Source organism: Balaenoptera physalus, assembly GCF_965194825.1.
Source record: "Balaenoptera physalus genome assembly, chromosome: 17".
In the NCBI taxonomy this organism is placed as follows: domain Eukaryota; kingdom Metazoa; phylum Chordata; class Mammalia; order Artiodactyla; family Balaenopteridae; genus Balaenoptera; species Balaenoptera physalus.
Window position 1 is genome coordinate 3,064,192 of NC_138895.1, and position 11,125 is coordinate 3,075,316.

At 46.1% G+C, this 11,125-nt stretch overlaps 1 protein-coding gene across 1 annotated transcript in view; it reads right to left on the reverse strand.

Annotated features, from left to right (window-relative positions):
- The window catches only part of ST18 (ST18 C2H2C-type zinc finger transcription factor), a 308,958-nt gene extending 300,063 nt beyond the window's left edge, over positions 1-8,895 (reverse strand). The window contains exon 1 of the mRNA XM_082432989.1: positions 4,234-8,895. The gene's annotated coding sequence lies outside the window, so the exon portion shown is untranslated. The remainder of the gene's footprint in view (positions 1-4,233) is intronic.
- Positions 8,896-11,125: the final 2,230 nt, after the last annotated feature.

Consider the following 11,125-nt stretch of genomic DNA (forward strand, 5'->3'; position numbering starts at 1 on the left):
TGAACAGGTGCATCGTGTGTCATTGCTGTAGCCGGAGAGGCTGAAAAACTGCCTGGCACATAGTGGGTGTGCAATAAATATTTGTTCAATGAATGTTCTCTTGATCACACTACATGGAAAACATCTAAAACTGTTACAACAGGGGGTTAGCAAGTCTGGTGGCGTGACTTTTGTTCTAATATTGACAAGATGGTAGCACATAGCAAGCTACTCCATGCAGCTCATTCAAGGTATTCGCTTCCCTCTAGGACGGACGGGACAAGTTATCTGAGGCCAGACTTTACACTGGCCTTAGTGTCAACTTGGAGGATTTAGCGACGGAAGGTCTCTATCACTTTGTTGTCTCCATGGTGTTTTCAGCTGCTGGGGATTTGTGTCGAATCACGGGAAGTGTCCTGACATTTTTCTTTACATTTTCAACAGCATCCCTGAGTTTGTTGTATTCTCCTCCCTTCAGAAATTAGGAAATGGAGGCTCAGAGAGATCCAGTAATTTGCCGAATGCGATGTTGCTTGTGAGGGGAGAGACGGGCTCCAGCCCAGGTCGGTGGGAGTCTGGAGGGGGTCCTTCACCGGCTCCTGAAATGAGAATTCCAGAGACAGGAGCGCTCGGGAGCTGCCCTCCGAGACTCCACGCCCTGGCAAGGGGACAGCGCTTCCTGACTCTGTGCTCTGCTGCCCCAGCACCTCTTCGCCTGCAACTCCCAGCCTCGGACGCCCGCCGCTCTCCGGGGCTCCACGCTCTCCCACTGCATCCGAAGCCGTTGTGAGAACGGACGTGATCCCCCTGGGAAAGACCCATCTCAGGCCCTGACACGCTGTAACCCCATAACCTGGTTCAAAAAGTAAGAGAATGAGATCCATGTGGACGACGTGGGGTTTATCTCGGGCCTGATGAAGGTAATATTCAGATAGCACAAGTACTCCTCAAAACGCCTCGATCCAGCGGCACCTGCATCTCCTGGGAATCTGTTAGAAATGCATCTGCCCAGGCCCCACCCTGCCCTCCGGGGTGGGCCCAGCACCCTCTGCTTTGACGAGGCCTCCCAGCTCTAGATGGAGAGCCACGGGGTCTGGGGACACTCAGGGCATCTGACCCGGGAACCAGACCACACGCGATGCCTTGGGGGGACCGCAGGTAACGTTCGGAAAGTAAGATGTGTCATAAACAAAGCAAGCCCGCAATCACCCTGCCATGCTGGTCCCTCACATGTGTATGGCAGGTACCTGTAAAGCCCTATTCCTGTGTAACCACCGGCCACCGATGTACCCACGGTTCTCCTGCCCCAGTGAAAACCCAGCCTGGATGGAACAGTTGTTTCTTCCTTAAAACAGAACCATCTGAATACATCACGACTGGGATATAAAGACCACGTGAGACGGTGTTATGTTTGTCTAGTTCACATTTAGCACTCCACCTACACCAATTAAATGATAAATTTGTTCAGATCCTGGGTAAAAGAGTGCGGTCTTTGAAAGTGGTAATAAGCCAACAGGTTTCAAAGCAGTAATGCTTAATATGTGCCTCCAACATGTTCCACGTACAGAATGTGTCTCATGATTAAAGAGGAGCTATAGTCAGTAATAAAAAATATGAAAATGCGTTCACTGAATTGCAGAATTGAGGTGCATTAATCACAAAAAGCTTCATTTCAGAAAACCATTTGCACCATTTGAACAACCAATAAGAAATCATTGAGTCAGAGGCGTGGCTTACAGCTTCTGGTACCCGAACGTTTGGGGTCGTGTCAGGGACTATAATTGATCTGTGTGTAAGAGGGATAACAAGGAAGCAGGGTGCCCCAGTGAAAGGTCTTTTTCATTTTAGTGAGCTGGAGGGATCTAGCTTTTTTTTAAATGTCTCATTTTATTATTTATTAAGTAAACTCTTTGATAAGATCTGTGTTTATTCAGCTCGTAATAATGTTTAAGGCTAAGTGTCTCCCTACTTAAGAATCATTTTGCAGATACTAAAAGAGAGAAGGTACAAGCCAAGGGGGAAGGGGAGTGGAGGGAGGGATGGATTGAGAGTCTGGTGTTAGCAGATGTAAGCTATTATATATAGAATGGATACACAACAAGGTCCTACTGTATAGCACAGGGAATTGTATTCAGTATCCTGTGATAAACCATAACGGAAAAGAACATCAAAAAGAATGTATATATTTGTACAACTGAATCACTTTGCTGTACAGCAGAGGTTAATACAACATTGTAAATCAACTATACTTCTATTAAAAAAAGAAAGAAAGAAAGAAGTTAATGCAGCAATGTTGTAGTAAACACAGTAAAAGTAAATCCTATAGTCAAAGACCCACAATCCTGTCTGGGATTTTACTTCACGTGTATATTTAGTAAATAGGATTTTGGAGAAAATAGCCAGCAGAGTTCTGGAAAGAAGCTAAACAGAATCTGACCAGTAGAATTAAAAAGTGTCTTGTGTCTACAATTGTGTAACTGCAATTATGTTATCTTCTGCTAAATTCTTTTCTTGCTTTCAGAGTAAACATACTAGAAGTTATCCCATATATAATATCTTTTTTAATCATCGACTTTAGTTTATTGCTTGTGTATTAAAATGCTATAATTTGACACAAATTATTTTTGAAAAGTTTTTGCTTTGCGTTGCCTAGCAGTTAGGAGATGTTCAGAGGGTACAGTTTTGACTAGGTAAAAATTAGTAGTCACCATGCACATAGTCTTCTTTAAGAATCAGGCATTTAACATTTAGCTTGTTCTATAGCTGTTAAAAACACCTTTTCAAGCAATTTCACAAATATCCAGAGTACACCTAGTAAATGCAAACATATTCATCTATGCATCTGAATAATTTTGTAATTAGAATTAAGTGGTATTAGAATTATGTTTCCCAAATAAATAGCATGGTGTAAGGTAGATAATAACCAGAAATTGGATCTAGGTTTTTTTTTTGATTACCCATACTTGTTTTACGTACTTTGTAAGTTCGTTCAATTTATTCCATAAAGACAGAAAGAAATTTTTCTGCACCACTGGTGAAAGAGATCAGCTGTTATGATTTATTGATTTCATGCTGTTTCTTTTCTTTGTGTCTTTTTCTGAAAATGCAGTAAATAATTTGGAGAAAGTCCACTAGGAGGAGTTCTTGCTACAACTATAAAATAAAAGACAGCTCTTGCTAGTTGTTGACTGAGACCTTTGGTAGCTGTGTTAAATTTTTCTACTTCAATTGGCAAACACAACACACACTCCATAGACATCCAATGCAAATATTAAAACATTCAAGAAAAGAATTTACTAAATCAAAGAAGCAAGGATGGTAATCTAGGATAATTTTTATAAAAGTTGTATTACTGTTGAAGGCAAAAAAATATGCGTATCTGCAGGCAATTAAACATGACAAATATCTTCAAAAGAATAATATTTTTAACAGTAGCTTATAAAGCTGTGATTTTCTTAAAACTTCAGTTAAATATTTCTATTTCAAAAACACTCCATTTCTCTTTGCTGATAGCTCTTAAACTCTAGTGATCAAATGTATGCCTGTCAATGCTTCTACAGAATCCCAAAGCTTACCTGCACCCCCAAGTTACTTTCACTCACACGACCTTGATGCTTCATGTTGTGAATGAACTGATTCTCCATCTCTTAAGTGAGAACGATTTTTATCATGAATTTTAGCTTGGCATTTATTTTAAAAAATAAAATGTACAGGGCTTCCCTGGTGGCGCAGTGGTTGAGAGTCTGCCTGCCAATGCAGGGGACACGGGTTCGAGCCCTGGTCTGGGAAGATCCCACATGCCGCGGAGCAACTGGGCCCGTGAGCCACAACTACTGAGCCTGCGCGTCTGGAGCCTGTGCTCCGCAACAAGAGAGGCCGCGATAGTGAGAGGCCCGCGCACCACGATGAAGAGTGGCCCCCGCTTGCCACAACTAGAGAAAGCCCTCGCACAGAAACGAAGACGCAACACAGCCATAAATAAATAAATTTAAAAAAAAAAAACCTACCCTTACCAGGATCCTCCTTTAAAAATAAAATAAAATAAAATAAAATGTACAGAAATAAGCTCTCACATGCAGAGTTTTAGCAAGCTGTACCTATGGAAGATTTATTTTGAACTCAGCGTGCGTGTGTGTTGTAACACGTCCCTGGGTGTCTATTAGGGCTGTCGAGCTGGCCCGCTGATAGTAATGGGAAGACGGTCCACATTATTTCCTTTTCTTTATGTGGGAATTAGCAGAGGCTTGGCCTCACCAGAAGGAGAGGTGGCCTTCTGTCCTGCGCGGAAGGATGGATGGGTAGATGGTCCGGGGCGGCAGGAGAGAACGCGCAGCTGCGTCCCCAGCCTCTCCTGGCGTGCGCCCTGCTCCCAGGCCCTGCGAAGGCGCCAGGCCTCCGAGAGGGAGGAACAGATGGAACGGGCAGTCGTAGGACATCATCCGCGTTTTGAAAATGACTCTACGAAGCCAAGCGGCCTGTGCGGAGTGAAGGGGGAGGCTGAGGAGACAACAGCTCCTGACTTTCGGATTGTTCAGCAGGTGGCAAACGCGACCGAATGATGCTGGGATTCGAAGCGCCGGGCCGGGGCGGCGGGGGGAGCGCGCGAGAGGAGCAGATGCCCGGGTTCCCCCCCGGGGGCTGCCCACGCGTCCGGGCCGCCTCTGCACACACACCCGTTAGCTTTCCGCTCGGATCCCCGGCCAAAAGCTGCGGCGGGTCCAGCCCAGCCCAAGGCAGGAGCCTCCGGAAGGCACACGAGATGCTGTCCAGGCCGCACCTGCAGGCGCGCGTCCAGATCGTCCTCGCGCCCTGCAGGGCTCACAGTCAGGCGCGCGCCGCCTGGCCACGTGCCCGCGCTTCATTTCCTGAAGCCCCGCTCCCCGACGCCACCACCACCTCTGCCCCTGCTCTGCCACCGCCCTGCCCCTCTCCGTCCCCTTCCCGTCACCTGTCAGGGCCTCCCAGGCGCCTCTGGAGGCCCCGTCCTGGGAAAGCTCCTCCAGGCCCCTTCACCAGCCCAGATGCCCCAGCTGCGCTCGATCAGTCCTTCCTTACATCATTTAGGTAGGTGCTTAGGTGTAGGCGTTTGTCTCCCCTGCCAGGGGTCCTCAGGGGCCGGCTGGCCGCCTGCTGGCTGGGGCAGCCCTGCCGTGCGGCCAGGACGGACCTCTCACCGTGGACACGCGCTGCTCGCAGAGCCTCATTCTAACCTGCCGGGGCTGGAAGCCCCTGTGCGCCACCCCACCTGCGCAGGCCTGGCTGGGCTGCCTAGACTACCGACGCCTCAGTGACCCCTGCTCGTGGGGTAAGAGTGTGGCATGTGACACAGATACGTTATCTACAACATACATGGCATACACTACCGTCGTCCCGCAGTATCCTCGGGGAGCTGGCTCCAGGGACGACCGCCAGCAAACACCAAAATCCTGGATGCTCAGGTCCCTTATATATCACGGCCTCGTGTTTACACGTGCCCTGGGCACCTCCTCCCAGACTCTTTAACTCGTCTCTAAATCACTTATAATACCTGATACAACATAAGGGCTATGGAAGTGGTTGTCAATGTGGCAAAGTTATGCTTTGCTTTTTGGAACTTTCTGGAATTTTTTTTTCCATTTTTGATGCTGCAGTTGGTTGAATCCACGGATGCAGGACCTGTGGATACAGAGGAGCGACTGTGTACATCTGTAACTTACACTGTGTGGCTGTTTCCTGGCCTATAGCAAGGGCTCAAAACCCACGAACTGTTGTTTTGATTATTATTACTGCTGTTGTTTACTCAGCACAGTGATACTCTAACATCGGCATGATCCCAACCTTTGGCCAAAGCCTTCCAGCAGTAAAGGTGGAGTCAGGGTTCAAGGTCAGGCCCAACTCAGGAGCCAGTGCAATGCCCTCTCCGTATGTTTAATATTGTTTCTTAAATAAAAGAAAAAGAATTTGCAATGCTTATTGAATATGTAAGAAATGAATTAGATTAACTGGCTTTAAATGATTTGTGTTAGGATATCAGAACCAGAAAAGACCTCCAAGATCATTAAATCTAAACTCTATTCTTTATAAATGAGGACACTCAGGCATATTCGTGCATTTAGAAAATGTATCGAGCAGCTATTGTTTATTACTATTGTTATATTATTATATAACATATAATAACATTTTATATTATTATTGTTAGAAAACGTATTGAGCAGCTATTAGTAGGAAACACTGATGTAGTTATTTGGCAGGAGAGGAAAAGATGTGATGCCTGTCCTTGAAGAGGTGATGGACCAGCAGGAAATCTTCAAGTCTCCCACCCCTGAGAGGGGCGTGACCTGCTGAGCTTGTTAGTAACAGTCTAGACCCCAAACCTCCTGGCTTCTTGCTCCGAAAGTCTCCATTCTATCCTTGTGTTATAGTGTGACGATAAAAAAAGCTACTCAGATTAACATGGAAGTTTTTCTGCGAAGGTGTTTTGCTTTTCACAAGCCTCACATCCCAGGGATTCACCTTTCCCATAGCAATGTTGGTGGCCCTGAGTGTGCCTTGAATGAGGAACATGCCACAGGATTGAACACAACTACCATCTTCTCTCCCAGAGCTTCAAAGGCAAGAAAGACTCTGCCGCATGGCTCCAGAAAGGCTGAAATTGCCTGTTCCCACCTGCCTTTCCACACAGTTCCTCTTTCTCTGTGTATTTTTGTCAGTGAGTTCATGTCTATGGCACGGGATCACGTGAGGATTAAATAAATCAAACAGCTAATGAAGAAATGCCAGTTTCTGTAAATCAGTAATAAATGTTGATTTGCCTAGGAATAAAGGACAGAAGTCTTGTAAAGAGATGCACATGAATGCCCTAGCTGAACTGACAATGGAATACATCTGGGTATAGCGTCAGTCAGATGTTTGGCAGTGGAGCCCCCATGTAAAATGTGAAGTCGGGCGCTATGCTTCCTTGCTCAGTGCGTGCTAGGATTGATTGTAGGTCAGAAAATGGATACTAAAAGTATAATTTAATGTATCTTTAGAGTGATGTCAGCAAAAACGGCAGAGGAGGGACACCCAGAGGCCATCCCTCCCAAGTAACACTGAGAAACCTGGCAAAAACTGTCAGGATTAACCTTCTCCGAGCTCTGGAGAACAGTCAAGGTTTACAGAAGCTAGGGGACACTCAGCCGTGCTGGCGGAGTGACAGGGCGGGAGACCTTCGTGGCGTCACCCTAGCCCTCCTCTCCCCCCTGAATTTTGGTGACTCACCTCAACTGTGGCTGGTTTCCAATGTTAACAGAAGGTGTTTAGTCATCTGGTCTTTGTCTTGAAACTTGAAGAAGATCCACTGGGTTAAGCGAAATGGAGTTCTGTGCTGAAATAAATAAATCAGTAAATTACAGGTTTCAAATTTCTTCCTCATCTGTTGCTTGACTTTATGCTCCTGGTTTGTCATAACTCTTTAGAAGCTGAATACAGTTTAAAAAAAATACTCCGTCTAGACCAAAGTCCCTGCATTTTGTAATTGAATTCTGACTTCAAATAGAAGTGACTTCTTCATTTAAAAAAAAAAAAAATTATACATATATATATTTAGTATACTACTAACATCGCCTCCAAATAGTAACAAAAATTAATGATTCCTTGCACTTTTTTCAGCTCATTTAAACTTATTGAAGATGAATGCCACATGCTGAAATTAGGAGCCCAGCAAATAATCATGAGTAACCATTGGCTTAGAACGTTCCAGGCAGAGGCCGCTGAGCCATAAAGCTCAGGAAGTTTAAGCCTCAAGACCCTTCCTGTACCTGGGCCCCCTCCTAAGGAAGCCCTGAGAAGGGTCCTAGCCCTGGACTCACATGGTCATGTTTTCATACAGTGTGTGAAATGGGATATTTTAACTGTAATTTGTTATGACAACAGTTTGGGGATACAGCTAAGTGGAAGCTGAGATTGGTATACATGTATTGGGGGATTAGTGGGATGCATTTACGAAGTTGGCAGTCACTTCTGTGTATACTTTGGTATTCGTTCTCAAAACTGTATAAGCTTCAGGCTCCACAAAAATCCAGATTCTCCCTGGAGACCAGGTTTTCGGCTCCACTGCCACACGGACTGTCCCAAGTGGTTCTGACCTCCATCAGCATCGCCATGTAAACGTAAGGAGACAGAGACTTGCAATGGCCCCAGGTCACCTGCCCCAGGTCACTCGGTCATCTGAGAGGCAGGGCTTGGCTGTGAGCCGGGGTCTAACTCCAAGGCCAGAGCGCTTTGTCGCAGGACAGGGGCACTTCTGGGGACGTGGTCCCCAGAGTGTGCCGGCCCCGCCGAGTCGGAGCCTCCATGGCGCCCACAAGCCCTGCGGGTGATTCTGCGGCGCTCGGGTTCGAGAAGCAGGACCACGGCGTATGCTCAGACCTCTGTCTGGAGGCCAGCAGCCCGCCAGCCCCCGACGTCACAGGCAGCCCTGCGCCATCCGTCGGCCGTGACTGCCCCTGGCATGAGAGCAGTGACCCGGGGACACTCCGAAACGTTCCTCTCGTCACTGGAATCACGCCTCCGTTTGCCTGCTGAGGATAAAGAGTTACACCAGGGAGCGATCTACTGTGCTGTGTAGGGCTGGCCTTCTCTTCTACCCTTTAACCGCAGCGAGGAAGCCCCCCGCGGCCTCTCCCGCCCGGGATGCCCCAGCCTTTAGGAGCAACTCTGGCGCTAAGGCGACACCTGGTGGACAAAGCTGAGCACTGCATGAAAGTAGCCCTGGGGGCAGACAAGGGTTGGAGGGGTTTTTTGGGGTTTTTGCTTCATTTGTCCTCCGATTTGTCACGGACCAAAAATACTTTGGTAAAAGACAATGAAGTTTCAGAGAAATAAAGTGGAGAAAACATAGGTTAAAAACTAAAACTCAGCTGAGTACATTTTGAGATCTTATGGGCTTTGTTCAAGGATCCACTTGAATAAAGGGATCCGCGGCATCCCATCCAGCAGACGGAAAGGCGCTCCGAGGGGCTGCACACAGTGAGACTTTGCAGGCAGAGGGAGCGGGAGCAAGGAGGTGACGCCAGCAAACAGCAGGTTAGTTGTGTCAAGGTCACTCCCTTCAGGGCACGCCCGGGGTCTACCAGGCACATGACCCCGCTGGTGCTGGACGGCCATTCCTGATTGACTCCTTTCAGATTCTATTTCTGATTAAAAAAAAAAAAAAGAATGAAACTTTGCCATTTGCAGCAACATGGGTGGACTTGGAGGGCACTATGCTAAGTGACGTAAGTCAGACAGAGAAAGACAAATGCTGTATGATCTCATGTATATGCAGAATCTAAAAAACACAAGAGACTAGTGAATATAACAAAAAAGAAGCAGACTCACAGACAGACAACAAGCTAGGGGTGACCAGTGGGGAGAGGAGGGTAGGGGGGACGGACACTAGAGGGATAGGGGGAGTAAGAGGTATAAACTATTAGGTATAAAATAAGCTACAAGGACCTATTGTACAGCACAGGGAATATAGCCAATATTTTATAATAACTGTAAATGGAGTATAACCTTTAAAAATTGTGAATCACTATATTGTACCCCTGTAACTTATATAATATTGGTACATTCACTATACTTCAATTTAAAAAAAGAAGAAAAAAGATTCCATTTCTGGGAGAGCAGAGACTGTAATGAAATTAGGTCTCAGTTTGGTGACATGGGACTCAGTATGATAACTTCATTTGGGGCTTGCTGTCTTGTTTCTTAGCATATACAAAATGCACAAAGCATCCAAAGTAGGTTGTTTTCAGATTCCAATCGCTGTAGATTTCCTACACCTTCCTCTCACCTCTGTCCTCCTCGCGGGCAGTAAATGCTGCAGACCAGCTCGCAGCTGCAGTATGAGTAGCCCTGCACCACTTAGCGTGCAGTTTTACTCCTAAGAACCTTTATTTTTGTAGAAAGGGTTTCCTTTTCTAGACGGCTGAAAGAACAAACGTGCACGTCTGAATGCAAACATCGATTCTGCGTCTGTTCTCAACTGACCACCATGGGACCTCTCACCAGTCATCGGGCAGTCCTAAGACTTCCAGCCTTTATTTACAATTTTTTTTGCTGTTTGCATTTTGTTTTGCTTCATTTCCTCGTATTAAGAGAAAGACTTCATATTCTTAGAACAAATTTCTGCTACAAGTTAACGTGAGACTATATTTTTTAAACTCTCTACATCTGTCTTTTTTCTTTCCGGTATTTACTTTGCATTTGGCACTTTGGTGCCTTTTACGCAATACCACAATGATGAATTAGTGAGGAGTTAAAAATGCAATGCAATGGCTACAAGAAAAATAGGTGTTTGGGTCTTTTTTTTTTAAAAAATCTAATTGACCAATCAGCTGGCTGGTTAGAGACAAGTGGCCCAGAAGGTGGGAATTCAGGCTCCATTGTGAAAGGCATATATAAGTCTTTTTAGCTTCTAGAGGTCCCTGCATTCCTTGGCTCACGGCCCCTTCTTTGGGTCACTCCAAGGTCGCATCTCCTACTACTTACTCTGACCCTCTTGCCTCCCTGCTTAAGGACTTTTGCAATTACACGTAACCCAGGATAATCTCTGCATCTCAAGATTCTTAACATACTTAGAAAACAACTTCACAGCAAAACTTAGATTAATATTGGATTGAGTAACTCGGGCCTACTGCCTAGCCAAGCTTCCACATGCCAGGATCACTCCAACTGACATTATAGGTAGCATAACATGGTGTGTGGATGGAGGGCAAGTTACCAGGACAGCAGGTGTCCGTGGCGCTGTGGACACAATAGTGGTGGTAAAGGTGGTGGGACGGTGCTGCTTCTCTGGATGGCCCTAGAGAGCAAGCGTACCAGGGGAAAGGGGAAGTGAAAAATAAAGCATGAATTCAAATGTGAACATGAACACGAATATGAGAACACGTTGAGAATATTGAGAGAACCAGAAAACACTCCACACAGCTTTGAGTGGGTCCCCCAAGCCCTAGTCACAGAGTAGATAGAACTGACATATAACTAAGCCAGAGTCTGATTGCAGGATGAGCGGAGTTACAGCACCAAGGAAATGCTTGACCCCTTCAGGTGTGTTGCACTAAAATAAGTGAAGTGGGACTCTGAATCACAGAGTGGGAACATTAAGGCAGACATGGATCAAGTTAAAAACTGAGCTTCTAAG